The 7,223-nt window shown below is 37.5% G+C and overlaps 1 protein-coding gene across 1 annotated transcript in view; it reads right to left on the bottom strand.

The window, feature by feature from the left end:
- CCM2L (CCM2 like scaffold protein) overlaps positions 1 to 7,223 on the bottom strand; it is a 382,173-nt gene that overhangs the window by 360,342 nt on the left and 14,608 nt on the right. The gene's annotated exons all lie outside the window — the stretch shown is intronic.

Genomic DNA, 7,223 nt, shown 5'->3' with positions numbered 1-7,223 from the left:
ACTTGTTCACTGTACTGAGTAGCAATGATCAAATCCTCAAACGCAGGTCGGATTCAATAAAAGGTCATAAAACAGTAATCAAGCCCTGAAAAAAACATGGAATAAAATGAGGTGCAGGTGAAAAAGAACCTCAAGAATCGAGCGCAGTTGTTACAAACCAGGAAATCAGATGCATTGCTTTCTTAGTGAAGTAGGGAAATTTCAGTCAGACGTGATACAGACAGACACATAAGTATTCTTTTTCATAGACTTAGGATTTGAATTAAATATATTTTTCCAGTTCATATGCAGCACAAGTTAAAAAAAAGCACTGTGGTATGAGCAGCTCCCTCAACAACTGCAGGTAGCCATTGTCGGTCAGCGACTATTTAAAACTGCACTCAATAACAAAATGTACTAAAACTGAGTTGTAAATTCATGTAGCAAAATAAACTGGAAGACTGCTGTTAATCTATATTACTGCAGATAATTAGCTTTGATCATTGTTGGCGTCTCTCTAAAAAGTGATATAAAACTGATTTCTGCCACACAAATGTGAATAAAGAGATATATGAGGGCATCGCAGGTAAACTGAAAACAATCTGTATATACACATATATATCAGTGAAGTCAGTTGCAGCTTCACAGAAGTGTACATCTCTATATTGGGGTAAAACAGAGAAAGGGTTTGCATAACTGGAAGAAGCAGATATAGTATAAAAAAGTAAGAAGTACTTTAGGTCTCACTAAGTGATTTCACATAAGTCGAAAAAAAATGCAAAGGAGGTCAGATTTTGAATTAACAGAAGTTTAGTCAACATAGCAATTCAAGGGAGACACTTCTTAAATAAATTTTGGCCCCTAATGCATATGGCCATGTGTCCTTTTGGTGTACTCATTCTTCCGAATCTTAGCACTATGAAACACTAGAAGAAGGAAGCAAGTTCTAGAAATAACTATGACTCAGCAGGGGTTAGGAGATTGTTTTACATGTGCATAACAGAACAGTGTTGGATGGACACAATAGTGCAGTGCCAGTTATGATGACACAGTTTGGGCACATTTTATCTATATCTGAGATTCACAGCTGAAGTCCTATACACCATTTAGTGGGATCACAATATTCATGTAATTATACTAATTAGTTTGTTATGTGGTACACAGAATTTCCAGAGAATTAAATTACAATATAGACTTTGTATAGTTTAGATAACATGCGCTTTGTTTGTGTGCTATTTATTAAGCCTCCTGATGTCAGACTGGAGAAAAATCTGCCAAAACTGAAGAAACGTATGTTTATATTGTATGTGCTTTCAATAGTTTCAGTGCTTTGGAATTATAGTAGTATAACTTTGGGTGAAAAAAGTGGTTCAGCTGAGTTCCTTGGATTATTTGCACTTCACAGATGAGACCTGGCTGAAAAGGGGGCACTCTGAATCCAAAAATTCGATTTATTTCACACTGGAAATGGATCAGCTGAAAAGTCAAAAAAGATTCAGTGTGCTTCATCTATTAACATTATGAGAATAGAGGCTATAAAAGACAAAACAGCATCACTTGGAGATAAACTCAGGCAAAAAAACATGCCCAGAATTTGCTATTTATTAGACATTTTTTGTCTATGACAGCTGACGATTCTAGAGAGACTATAGATTCAGTTGTTACTGAGTTAAAGAGCAGAGCCACAAGTTACACATTTATTGAGTTTGCATGATTCTTCAACAGTAAGAAAACCAGAGCTGAACTTATCAAAAGAAATTAGTAATACACATTTTAAAGTATTAACTAATGCAATAGCAGTTGTCAGAAATTTGCACTTGAGTTTAAACTGCAATAAAATGTGAAGTGTAAAAAAGCTGTATTGAAGAAAAGCATGTTTACTTTTCAAAAGGAAAAAAAATGCTGTATAAAGACCTATGCTTTTTTGTTGAAACGCAGCATACCTTGAAAAATGAAACTGCTCCTTGCACACATTTACAGATCTTATTTTCTACCTAAAGCTATATTATCATAAACAGATTGCAGTTTCACCTAGACCGTGTAACTGTTCAAACAGAAAGCTTGCATTGAAAATCAAAACCACACAGGAGATACAGAACTTGATAATAATTCATGTCCAAAGTAGAGATGCTGTAGGCGGTAGTTAGTCTTTGCCTTACCTTTGATGTAGGCAATGGACTTTTTGGACTGAAAACTCATGTCTGAAATTCATTTTTTTGGTGAATCTTCTCCAGCTGCTGAATTATCTTAAAAATCATATGTAGTCAGATTTCTATAAACCTTTAGCTAGTGATAGCAACAAGGCTATATAACTTATAGCAAGTATTTTTCTAATTGTAGTCTATCTGTTTAAACAGGTTTATTGTACTTTTCATTTTGCAAATGTATAGTGACTTCTATATTTGTGTTTCAAACAGAAGTACATCATTTTATTTATTTCAAGCAAAGTGTTTTATTATTTAATTTCAACCACTTGCTGCTGGTGGGTTACTTATTTGCTTAGGATAAGATTATTGGCACATTATTCGTGAATTGATGATAGAATGTTGGTTGGGTTTTACATAGTCTAATATGCAGGGGGAGCTTGTTCTATGAGTAAGGGAACCACTGAGTGATGAACTTATCCCTGGATCAGGACTTGTTGATTGTAAAGAACTAGATCTTGGAATGGGTATTAACTGAGGAGTTTTTCTTTTTGAGGAAAAGGAAGTTGTAGAAAGCAGTGTTCGACAAAAATCAGGTGAGGAACAGATCACCTTACAGGAGTGTTCAAACCACAGAAAGCAAGAACAGGGATTTTAGTATATCCAGCAAAAGTGATTCTTTAAAAGCTTGGATTGTTTTGGTTGTAGAATGCTGGTGTCTTCTGCTTGGTTTCTTGCCGAGTTACTCTGTACAGGTTCTTATCAAATGATTAAATGGACAGATTATCAAAAGTCATATGATCAAAACCATATAATCGAAAATTCAGTCTCTTGAACCATTCTGACTGAGATCGCTGTACAGCAAGGATCAGGAAATTTGCTGTTTTCGTCACTGTAGTGCAATCTTGGAGTCAGTATAAATAATTTGCAGGGTGTGTGGAGGGTGCAGGGGGTTGCACACCTGCAAAAACATTTTTCTGTTGTATGTGGGTGTTGTTTTCATTTGGATTTTTTTTTTGATGGACTCAATGTTCAATCATATGGTTTTGATCATATGACTTTCAACAATCTGTCCGTTCGATGGTTTGTCATAGGTCTATTCTGCACTTTATGTGTCTAATAAAGCATTATTTTAATATGGGTGAATGAGAGGAGAGTAAAGGGGACTTATGATGAACTAAGATCTAGAAGAGAATCCATAACAGATGAGATGAGAAAGATAGAAGCGTTTTCTGATAATATTGGATTCTTAAAGTTTAATCTGTGTATGTTTCTAAATGTGAGATCACAATGTCCGTTTCAAGGTGAAACTCATTTATGTAATACTGTGTGGGAGTACTAGTTTTACCAAATGAAAAACAGCCAAGGGAATCCACAAACTAAAAACCAAGAAAAAGGATGCCCAAGTGGAATTGTTGCACCAGCCAACACAAAGAAAAGTACAAGACACAATAATCATATGTTTGAGCTGATTGAAGCAAACAGAAATATGTCAGAAAGTGGAAATGTTACAGGTTCATATGATGATGTCGCATAGAAGTCTTCTCCTGCCACCAATGAATGCTGCCCCCGAGATGCTCCTTCATTATTTCTTATAAGGAGGCAAGGAATTAATGAAATAATCTCCTTTTCTAGTCTGAGCTGGTCAGTCCTCACTGCCTGCTGCTGATTGGCCAGTACACACCAGATAAACAGCAGCCAAAAAGAGATGTCCAAGAAGATTAGGCTGACCAAAGAAACAAAATGAATTTTATGGCTCTATAGTCGGCAGCCAGAGAGGCAGGATAAGGTAATGGTTGAAAAGGGTCTATATTACATCATCGAACTTACTCTTCATCATACTCACTTTGGCGAGACCCCTTTTTGTTGAATGATCATTTTAGTGAATATTTGCCCCCCAAAAAAGCAGTAGTCCAACTACTGATAGTCACAAAAAAGCAGAAAATTTAAAACCAACTCAGGTGGGGGGATCCACCCCTCATGCCCCCCACACCTCCCAGAATAAATATACCAACTCTGAGATTACACTACGGTGGGGATAAGGGCACATTCCCAATCATGGCCCACTGCATTTTTTCCTTGGAAACATACTCACTAAAATGCTCGTTTAACAAAAAGGGGTTTCAACAAAGTGAGTTTGACGAAGACGTATTCGATAAATAGCAGGTCTGACAATGTGATATAGGCCTGGTTCAAAAGGCTAGCGATTGTGGTAGCAATAGAAGGTTAGTCACGTAGGTTAGATTAGGTACACCTGGGATTACTGCTAGGTTGTCTGCAGCTATATTGGTAGGCTTAGGTTAGTTTATGAATGAAATAAAGATAGTTGTTGGTATTAGTGAATTTATTATACAAAAGAAGAGCTAGTTAACAAGCTTAAGAATATATATAGTGAGGCAATTCTAGGACTCAGTGATACACACAGAGCATCAGAAGTATCAATTCATAGATTTAAGATTGTTACTAATGACCCAGAGTAATTACCTGGATCACTGGTTGGACCTCCTTTGTGCAGGGAATGATATTAGCCATCTTACATGTAAGCGCCAGTTAAAAAGTGATTCAAGTGGACCAGAGAGGTCATGTTTCATGCTATTTAGTAAGCATCCCAGGATGTCATTGGCACCTGTGCTTTTGGCCTTGAAAGTGCATTAAGTACCTGTTCCCTAGTAATGGTTGGGAGGATTGTGGGATGTGGAATTTCCTTTGGAATATCAAGAAATTTGAGGGGAATGTGGGGGGAAGAAATTTGAGCTGAATCTATCAGCCAAAAGGTTGGCAATGGACTCCGTTTTAGTTTGTCTGATGTCATTTAGAATAAGTTATGTGCATTTTTGCATATTTCCCTTGAGTTTATAGACATAGCTGTAGAAAGCTTTGTGGTTGTCCTTTGCCCGAGAAGCTATTTTTTTCTTCAAATTTAGCCTTTGAAGTAGCAATTAACCCTCTTAGCTGCCTGTTTAAAGTGGTCAGGTTTTTTTTTTAGTGTGTTTGGCTTTCTTTGGCCTAGGCTTGGGCAAGATTTTTTCTTTTGTTGTATAACCAAATGATATTGTGATTCCACCAGGGTGGTTTGTCTTTTAAGTTTGTCTTATTCTTAATATGAGTGGACACAGCTCGCTCTGTGCATCTATCAATATGACTGTACAGAGATTTTTGTAAATGGTTTCTCATATGCTATGTTGTTTACTGGGTTTGGAGGTGCTTGGTATTTAGCCAAGGTGTCACTTATTAGAGAGAAGTTAGCTTTAGAATACTTCTTAAAGGTTTTTGTTTTTTCTGGGTTCCCAGCACATCTCTCAACCTCTTAGAGCAAGAAATCTGGACAAAGCCATAAATAAAAGTGAGACAAAGGCCCAAAATAGAGACACTTTTTAAATATTGCTCTTTCAAACTTAGAAAGTTGATAGAATAACAGGTATTGCATTGCCATGAATTTTCTGAAGGGTATGAAGCCTGAAAAGTAAATATCTGTTGTTATTTTCTAACTTCAGTCTTCAATGATTTGATACGAATTTGCCAGAAAAACACAATTTTATGAAAAACAGACCACAAATATGAAGAAAAAATCTGGACAGTCTGCAAAAATCTGTACAATTGAGAGGTATGAGTCCTTGGATTTAATTTTTATTTCATGAAATACTGCCTTATGGTCAGATCAGATGAGTGAGGATATTACATTGGGTGAGGAACACTGGCCCCCATGTTTGTCAGTACAAGGTCAAGGATGTTTGTACCTCTGGAAGGAAAATGGACCGACTGTTCCAGGATGTTGTTATTAATGAAGTTTAGGAATAGCTGGGCTTGTGCATTAGAAGTGATGTAGGACTCTGAATCTATAGAAGGGTAGTTGAGATCACCCATGAAGATCATATTAGGTTGAACAATGAGGGATTCTAGTACATTAAGATAGGTAGTATGGGTTTCCTGTGGCATGGAGGGGACCTACAAGCTGCAAGGATATGGTATGTGACCCTGTTTATGGTGAGTAGCACATATATGAGGTCCAGTGGGTCATACAATTTAACTATTCTGATTGTGAGGTTACTTTAGTACAGACTGAGACCCCTCCACCTTTAGTTCCCTCCTCTGCAGTAGCTGGTCTAAAGGTGTGAAAGGCATTATAACCTTGCATTGCTGGGATACTGTCTGTGACTTTAAAATCAATCATTTTCTGTTGGTAATGTGACATCATCCTTGGAGAAGGTAGTATGCTGCTCAGTGCTAGGCTCATACCTGCCTGAGACACATAATCAGCAAGGTCGATCATGTCTCATTTCACATAGTCAAGGGAGGTGCATCTTGGGTCATTAACACCCACATGGACTATGACAGAGTTATACTGGCACCTGTGGCTCAATGACCTGAGTGTCTGTGTGATTTGATGGATCCTAGCCCTAGAAAGGCAGTCAACCGTGAATCTCTCCTTACTCAGTCTGGTGCGGGGGACATCGGTGTGCCTCATTATAGAATCACCAATGACCATGAAACTTGGTTGTGCACTGCTTTGCCTTAAGGTGTAGCAGTAGAGGCATTAGATACAGTGCTACTATGTCTAGCTACCGGTGGTGTTTAATGGACTGTTTACGTGATGGCTATGGACCCTTATTTTGATTGTGCTGTGCATGTGGTCTTAGTGCTTTAGGAGGGTTACCTGTAAATGCCTCAGCATAAGTGGCTTTATGTGTAGGGTATTTATCTTGTGCAGTAGTTGTGGTACAAGTGTTCACTGACAACCCCCATAAGATAAGTTTTGGTTGTATGAGAGAGTTTTGCCCTCAGTGTTAAGGTGTATTTACAGCAGTGGTATACTTTATCTGTTTTACTAACAATAAGTTGGTTATCAATGTACATGAGGCCATTGCTACAATGTCTGAGAATACCAGTCTCAACCAGATTGGCCACAGAGAGAGTCAGGAAGTGCATCTTCATCATAATCATGGCTGCTGATCTACTTGGGTGGAGTGAAGGAAATTTAAATATTGAATAGGTTAGTAACACAAGGAACTTGATCTGCAATGCTTGGCTATGTGCAACTCCAAATAAACAAAAAACTAAAACAAAACAAAATGCAATATAAGAGCAAAGACAAAAAACAGA

This window comes from Protopterus annectens, chromosome 12.part0, assembly GCF_019279795.1.
Source record: "Protopterus annectens isolate FY-2018-M chromosome 12.part0, PAN1.0, whole genome shotgun sequence".
Classification (NCBI taxonomy): domain Eukaryota; kingdom Metazoa; phylum Chordata; order Ceratodontiformes; family Protopteridae; genus Protopterus; species Protopterus annectens.
This window is presented reverse-complemented; position numbering and strand designations above follow the sequence as displayed.